Source organism: Diadema setosum, chromosome 10 (genome assembly GCF_964275005.1).
Source record: "Diadema setosum chromosome 10, eeDiaSeto1, whole genome shotgun sequence".
NCBI classification, from domain to species: domain Eukaryota; kingdom Metazoa; phylum Echinodermata; class Echinoidea; order Diadematoida; family Diadematidae; genus Diadema; species Diadema setosum.
The window spans coordinates 20,362,123-20,371,198 of record NC_092694.1 but is presented as its reverse complement, the minus strand read 5'-3'; positions in this window follow the sequence as shown (position 1 = coordinate 20,371,198).

Here is a 9,076-nt window from a genome sequence, read left to right as displayed (position 1 = left end):
TTGATTCTGAGGTTTCCGGTCGTAAGTCATTCGGTATGGGTGTTTCCTTGGTGAAAACACTTTTGAACTGTTGGTTCAGCGCTTCAGCTTTTACCATCGGATCAGTGATCGCAATACCATCACTTTTCAGTTCTCTTATTCCTGTATTATCAGTCCTGTTGTGTTTGGCGAAGCCCCAAAATCTCTTCATACTCTCAAATTCTGTGGTATCTTCATCGATAGAAAAAAAGAGATTCCACATAATTCCAATAAGCCCTCCTTAGCTCTTGTTGCAGTGATTTAGTTGCTTCCAACTCTTCCTCCAATTGAAAAGGGACTACCCCGTGGTTTCTCAATTTCATGTTCCGATTTTTTTTTCGTTCAACCTATCTCTTCTTTTGATCAACTTTTTAATCTTGTCAGTAATCCATGGTATGTCATTCTTTTTGGACGTCATCTTGTGTGGAACAAACTCTGTCATTCCCTTCTCTATTCCATTCTTGAACATTACCCAAGCCTCATTCACTGAGCAAAAGTCAAGCTTATCTTCAATTTCCTTGCCTACACCTTGCATGAAATCAGCAAATTTCTCCCGATCCTCTTTGCTGTAGATGTTGATTTTCCTTCTTACTAGCTTCTGGCGAGTTGGACAACTAGCAATCGTGAAAAAAAAAAAATCATGATCTGAAATGCCTGGTACAACTGAGACATCAGTGACTAACGTTGGATTATTTACTAGGAACAGATCAAGGACGTTTTCTTTCCTAGTTGTTTCTCTGACTACCTGCGTTAACCCATCATGGTCACTAAGCATAGAACCAAAAGCATTGTAGCAGCACAATGAGTCATGCTTTCATTTTCTCACTCTACTAAGAATATATTGTTTTCGTCCACTCGCTGATATCTACGAAGCTTTCTAAGGGCCATTTTTTGACAACCTAAAAAAAAAAATACTACGTACGTACGTAATGATAGTACGTATATACGTACGCAGTATTATTGCGTACGTACGTATTATTTATTACGTACGTACGCAGTATTATAGTCTGGTTTCCAGACCCTTTGCCAACTGGACTCCGCGGCGACGAAGTCGCCGCCCCGCGACGAAGTCGCCGCCTTTGCCGAAGGCGCGAGAAAATCAACTTAAACTATACTAGTTTTCGACGTTGAGGGCGTTAATATCATGGATAGCGAAATAGTATGGACAGAGGGTCTGGAAGCCAGACTAGCAGTATTATTACGTACGTACCCAGTATTTATTACGTACGTACGTAGTATTTATTACGTACGTACGCAGTATTAATACGTACGTACGTAGTATTCATTTATTCCTGGAGAAGACCCAATGGATACACTCACATCCTGAGTTTTTTGTTTTTGTTTTTGTTTTTTTGTTTTTTTTTAACCAGAATAGTTACTTTTCAATGTGAACTAGCCAAGCGAGTGAGCCCCCGCCCCCCAAAAAATGCATTTCTGTCCTTTTCTGTTTTTGTTTTCCTTCCCTTCTTTTTTTTTCTTTTTCTTATCCCTCCCCCCCCCCCCCCTTTTTTTTTTGGGGGGGGGGAGGGGGGAGTAGAGGTTGAAGCATTTGCCGACAATTTTGAGGGGGATGTGGTGGTACCCCCTCTAAAGCCACACCCCGATAAACAAGATTCCAGGGTTAGAACAATCCTGTTATTCGTCTTCATGAACGCGGATGCCCTATCGATACAGGCCTCAGTGAGACATACTCCTTCCCATCCCCGGGGGAGGGGGTATTCATATAGTACATAAAATGTATACACCAGAGCATATTTCATGAAGTCACAAGTTGAGACTGCTCTCAAAATATTACAGTTTCCAGGGGCGTAGACAGCGGGGGGATGGGGGGGGGGGTGCATCCCCCAAGAATTTCAGGTAAGGGGGTGGGGACAGTGGCGTATCTAGGGGGGGCAAGGGGGGCACGTGCCCCGGGCACCACTCCTTGGGGGCGCAAAAAAACGGGGAAAAAAAACGAAGAAGAAGAAAAAAAAAAAAAAAGGAAAGAAGAAGAAGAAGAAGAAGAAGAAAAAAAAAAACCTCGCCCGGAAGGGGGGATGGAGAATGGTTGGGGGGGGGGGGGAGGCAGAAAACCAAATCAAACAAGATAAAAACAAAACATGATGGTGACGCGGACAAAATGACAATGTTTATTGTGTTCACACAAAAATTCCATGTTCTGTGAGCTGAAATACAAAAATTTTCGGCTCGCTCGCTACGCTCGCTCGCCAAAATTTATATAAAAAAGAAGGTAAGAACAAAACGTGATGATGACAAAATGACAGTGTCTATTGTGTTCACACATGTCATTTTATAGCAGGCAAAATGTTTCACGGAGCAGCGGGCTGCAATTTCTTTCGTTCTGAAGCGATCGCCAATTGGATCAAAAGAAGGCGCCAACGGTTTCGAACATAGGGTGGGGGGGGGGGGGGCGCAAAAAAAACCCGAATCAAACAAGATAATAACAAAACGTAATGATGACGCGGAAATATATAAATTTCGGCTCACTCGCTCGTACTAATTTAGAGTATTTTTTCAAGTCCTCAGTTTGTTGGTATAAATCGTTATCGCTATATCTTAATTAGAATTGTAAGATTTAATAAGCAAAAAATGACAAGAGTTTCATGATTTGTAAGCTGAAATACAAAATTTTTCGGCTCGCTCGCTGCGCTCGCTCGCCAAAATTTGTATAAAAAAAAGAGAAGAAGATAAGAACAAAACGTGACGATGACGGGGACAAAATGATAATGTCTATTGTGTTCACTCATGCATGTCATTTTATATTTAGCAGGAAAAATGTTACACGGAGCAGCGACTGCAGTTTCATTCGTTCTGAAGCGATCGCCGATTGGATCAAAAGAGGACGCCAACGGTGTCGAACATACGGGGAGGTGGGCGCAAAAAAAATCAAAAAGATAAGAAAAAAAACGTAATGATGACGCAGAAATATACGAATTTCGGCTCATTCGCTCGTACTAATTTAGAGTATTTTTTCAAGTCCTCAGTTTGTTAGTATAAATCGTTATCTATAAGGTCGTCACTATAATTGTGAGATTTAATAAGCAAAAAATGACAAGAATTCCATGTTTTGTAAGCTGAAATACAAAAATTTTCGGCTTGCTCGCTGCGCTCGCTCGCCAAAATTTATATAAAAAAGATAAGAACAATACGTGATGATGACGAGGACATATACAAATTTCAGCTCACTCGCGCGCACTAATTTAGAATATTTTTTTAAGTCCTCAGTTTTTTGGTATAAATCGTTATCTATAAGGCCGTCACTATATCTTGATTAGAATTGAAAGATTTGGTAAGCAAAAAATGACAAGAATTCCATGTTTTGTAAGCTGAAATACAAAAATTTTCGGCTCGCTCGCCAAAATCTATCAAAATTCATTACATTAAATTTAAATCAACCTCAAAAGATCCCTTTTAAGTGCTTGAAAAAGCATCATGTGGACTTTGTTTAAAGTCCCTACCGGGATTATGGGGTTGGGGTTGAACACTTTTTCAGAAATTAGGGGCGCAATTTTCGTGCTTGCCCCGGGCGCCGTTTTCCCTAGATACGCCACTGGGTGGGCTGGGCACCAACAGCGTAACATACCTCGCAAGTTACGATAAACAACGCGTGTATGTTACTCTATTTGCGCTGGTGTTTAGAAAAACTTAACAAGCGCATTTTTAATTATACAATCTGATTTTGTTCATTGTCAGTTTACACTGTACACTGTATTTCACAAACGAAAAAGCATTCATCTTGTGGAATGGTTCGATACAAGAGGAAGAGATAGGTGTAGAAAGAATCACGAAGATGATCCTGCCGAATAGACCTTCTTCTCAGGAACATAATGTGCAACTAGTATTATGCGAAGAGATTTTGGGAAGAAAAATAAAGGATTAACGCATTTCAACACCTACTTTTTTCCGTCTTTTCTATGTATCAATTCACAAACAATTTCCCTTTATTGTCTCAATAATAACGATCCATAATAACTTTGTGTAATAACAACGCAAAGGATGTTCTTGAGTTTGATTGACGGGTATGACGCCGTGCTTATGTTTTCCTTTGTTTTTTATGCGTACGGTTATAACGAGGTACCGGTTATAACGAGGTAATATCGCCGGTCCCACGGACCTCGTTATAACGGGGTTTCACTGTATAATATTTCATTTTGGCTGAAACCTATATCGAAGTACAAACGTACGAGTCTGTCTCTCTCTGCCCTGTCTGCCGCCATTACTCAAATACTGCGTACGTACGTAATAAACAATACGTACGTACGTAATGAACAATTATATACGTACGTACGTAATGAATACTGGGTACGTACGTAATAAATACTACGTACGTACGTAATGATAATAATACGTACGTACGTAATAATACTAGGTACGTACGCAATAAATACTACGTACGTACGTAATAATAATACGTACGTACGTAATAATACTGCGTAAGTACGCAGTATTATTACGTACGTACGTAGTATTTTTTTTTTTTAGGTTGTCAAAAATGGCCCTTAGAAAGCTTCGTAGATATCCGCTAGTGGCCACTCTACGCTCTACTCTACGCTCTTCGCTCCACGTCTCGAAGAAATTTCGCACGCATGTTACAGCTCTTCATTCACAAAATTCAACTTTTCACGCACACAACACTTCTTGACCAGCTTTCGACGTGAAAGCACGGAAACGTCAAGTTGCAAACTCCCCAAACTTCATCATCAAACATCGGACCACAGAACTCTGTGCATCGGACTCGCGAACTTCTCTCTCTCTCTCTCTCTCTCTCTCTCTCTCTCTCAATCTATCTACCTTCCTTTTCATCTCTGATTCCGCCGTCTCGTGGAGCATTCAACATTGTGCTATTTCACCAGTTTGCTACTTCACCCGTCCTCATTTATTGGAATCATATTTTGTGTCGCATTATGTTTTTATACATGTGCTAAATGGGAAAGTGCAATAACTGAACTTTCAATTATTGGGAGACCATCTCCTGCGACATCATCATCTACTCCAGGCGCAGCTCGCCAGCACGGGAGATATTGTGTGTCAAAGAATCAACGAATGGTGAGTAGAAGGATATATTCTCTACGCTCTATTAACTATCCTACTACAAAATCCCTTCATGAAGCGCTGGGTGATGACATGCTTTCACCTGTCTGGTTTCCCAATCCCATCCACGTAGATTAAAATCACCTCCTATGACTACCATATGATCGCGATTCAATTTACACAGGGATCGTTGAAGCTCTGCAAGACTCTCTTCATCATTTTCATGAGGCCTGTAGTACGCAGCTATGAAGAGTCTTAGATCCCGCCATAGTAACTTACACCAGAGAATTTCACAATCTGTTTCAAGTTCGATTTCTCTTGTACCTAGAAGTTCCCTCTTGGGAAAGATGGAAAGTTTTCTCTCTCTCTCTCTCTCTCTCTCTCCCTCTCTCTCTCTCTTTGGGAAGAGCAAGATCATCGGTGGAAAGTAGCTGCTTGGCGGAGGTCTGCGCTCTCAGAGTGCTTTTCTAGTTTGATTTAAATTCAAAAACTGCAAAAGCTCCCTCGTACGTTGGAGGGGTTGGGGGAAACGGGACTACGAATTCACTTTTTGGGGATTGACAATTTTCTCAGGCCGTTGAATGAAAATCATGAAAAACTCCCTTGTGTGGAAGGGGGCCGGTATCCCCTACCCCCTTCCACATCCTTCCCCACCACATTGTCTATGGGCACCATAGTTTTTATTTTGTCCCGTCACCTTTTTGTCCGTGCGACTTATCGTAATGGAAATGTTGCATAGCAGTAAAAACGCCATGGGTGGGCATGAGTACATGATATTCTAAGTTTGGTTTGCTTTTTCTTTCTCTCCTTTTCTCTCTCTCTCCCTCCTTTAATTTCAGTCCCCCACCACAGGCACTCCGGTACGTAGCTTTAGATAGACAAGCGAGGCGTTGAGCAGTGTGATCATTCATGAACCCGTTTGCGTGAACTAGCCCCGAATTCTGATCGTATAGGCCTATATAAAAGAACAATGATATAATACAATAGAAAATGTTCCCAGAGTGATATATTTCTGCTTTCTGGCATAATTTTTGACGCTTCAGCATTATGGTAGGCATGTTTGTGTTTGTGTTGTTTCAAAGCTTATAGGGTTAACAGTGTACTCGTGTGGAAAGGAAGGTGATCCCTTAGGCCTACATGAATAATTATTCCCCAACCCCCCCCCCCCGCGATACGTAGCTACATGTATAGGTATATGCACCACCACTGTCCCTGAAAATTCATATTTCTATATGCTTTTTGTTGGAAATAAATTATTGTCCAAATAGTATGCAACCTCTGTTCATCATAGATTGCCTGGTGGCAAGTGTCCCCTTACGAAAAAGTCCTGTGGTACTCCTGTGGTAATTACCACAGGACGGTACCACAGGACAGTACCACAGGACAGTACCACAGGAAAGTACCACAGGACAGTACCACAGGAATTGTCCTGTGGTATTTTGGGACATACCACAGGACAGTACCACAGGAATTCCTGTGGTATTTTGGGACGTACCACAGGGCAGTACCACAGGAAAGTACCACAGGACCGGTACCACAGAACAGTACCACAGGACAGTACCACAGGAATTCCTGTGGTATTTTGGGACGTACCACAGGGCAGTACCACAGGACTAGTACCACAGAACAGTACCACAGGAACTGTCCTGTGGTATTTTGGGACAGTACCACAGGACAGTACCACAGGTCGATCATTACCACACAGCATTACCACAGGGCAGTACCACACAGCATTTCCATGGTACCACAGGAGAGTACCACACGGGATAGATCGAAAAAAAAAATCTGGGAGAATTTTAGCCACATATCAAGGAATATTCGTGATAGGTGAGTGATGGATTTCAGGACAAACATGGCCCTACTTAATACCTTGTCCTACTCCTAACATATAACCTCAAACGAGAGTCTAATGGCCAAGTGCCAATCTAGTCCTACAATAGATCTATATAGTCATATTCTATTCCTAGGTAGCCATCGACCGTATCAGTACACATATATATGGCCGTCTATCCGTAAAGCATTAAGGCATGGTTACTAACTCGATTATACTTTATTATCAAGATATGAAATTACACTTTCATAACGATATCTATGATATTGGGAATAACATAACATAATTAGACAATCTTTCATAAAGTTCAAAGTAAGTTCCATCATTAATACTTTGACTTTTTAAGTCATATATGTATTTTCTAAAATCTAGAGTGCTTTTTATGAATATTCATGAGCTATGTAAAAATTTGTACCACAGGAGTACCACAGGAGTACCACAGGAGTACCACAGAAGTCCTTATGAAATTTCTCATGCTTTACATCAGCACTTTCACTAAATAGGTAATACTGTAGGAGTATAGGACAGGACAAGTAATGGCAAATCAATTGTTATAATTCACAGCATAAGTCATCTATCAATTGATTGAGGAATATTAATATGTGCTTTTTTGTTTGTATTTTTGTTATAGATTTCAGTTGAGTCTGCCTTACAATGATTTTCCTGTGGAATTTTGGACAGTTCCTGTGGTACTCTCCTGTGGTATACATCGAAAATTACCACAGGAATTCCTGTCGTACTGTCCTGTGGTACATCCCAAAATTCCACAGGACAATTCGTGTAGTACTGTCCTGTGGTACGTCCCAAAATACCACAGGACAAGTCATGTGGTAATGTCCTGTGGTACTATCCTGTGGTACTTTCCTGTGGTACTGTCCTGTGGTACTGCCCTGTGGTACTGCCGTGTGGTACTGTCCTGTGGTACGTCCCAAAATACCACAGGACAAGTCATGTGGTAATGTCCTGTGGTACTATCCTGTGGTACTTTCCTGTGGTACTGTCCTGTGGTACTGCCCTGTGGTACTGCCCTGTGGTACTGTCCTGTGGTACGTCCCAAAATACCACAGGACAAGTTGTGTGGTACTGTCCTGTGGTACTATCCTGTGGTACTGTCCTGTGGTATGTCCCAAAATACCACAGGACAATTCCTGTGGTACTATCCTGTGGTATGTCCCAAAATACCACAGGACAAGTTGTGTGGTACTGTCCTGTGGTACTATCCTGTGGTACTTTCCTGTGGTACTGCCCTGTTGTACGTCCCAAAATACCACAGGACAAGTCGTGTGGTACTGTCCTGTGGTACTATCCTGTGGTACTTCCCTGTGGTACTGTCCTGTGGTACTGCCCTGTGGTATTGTCCTGTGGTACTGTCCTGTGGTACGTCCCAAAATACCACAGGACAAGTCGTGTGGTACTGTCCTGTGGTACTATCCTGTGGTACTGTCCTGTGGTACTGCCCTGTGGTACGTCCCAAAATACCACAGGACAAGTCGTGCGGTACTGTCCTGTGGTACTATCCTGTGGTACTTTCCTGTGGTACTGTCCTGTCGTACTGCCCTGTGGTACTGCCCTGTGGTACTGTCCTGTGGTACGTCCCAAAATACCACAGGACAAGTCGTGAGGTACTGTCCTGTGGTACTATCCTGTGGTACTGTCTTGTGGTATGTCCCAAAATACCACAGGACAATTCCTGTGGTACTATCCTGTGGTACTTTCCTGTGGTACTGTCCTGTGGAACTGCCCTGTGGCGTTGTCCTGTGGTACGTCCTAAAATACCACAGAACAAGTCGTGTGGTACTGTCCTGTGGTACTATCCTGTGGTACTTTCCTGTTGTACTCTCCTGTGGTATGTCCCAAAATACCACAGGACAATTTGTGTGTATATTGTCTTGTTGTACTGTCCTGTGGTACTGTCCTGTGGTACTTTCCTGTGGTAATGTCCTGTGGTACTGCCCTGTGGTACATCCCAGAGTACCACACGAGCCTGTGACACAGTACCACACAGTTCCTGTGTTAACATATATTTGTGTGGTACATTGTGTGGTACCAACCAGTACCACAGGGAGTACCACATGAGCCTGTAAAACAGTACCACACAGTTCCTGTGGTAACATTTATTTATGTGGTACATTGTGTGGTACTGACAAGTACTACAGGGAGTACCCTACAAGCCTGTGGTACAGTACCACACAGTTC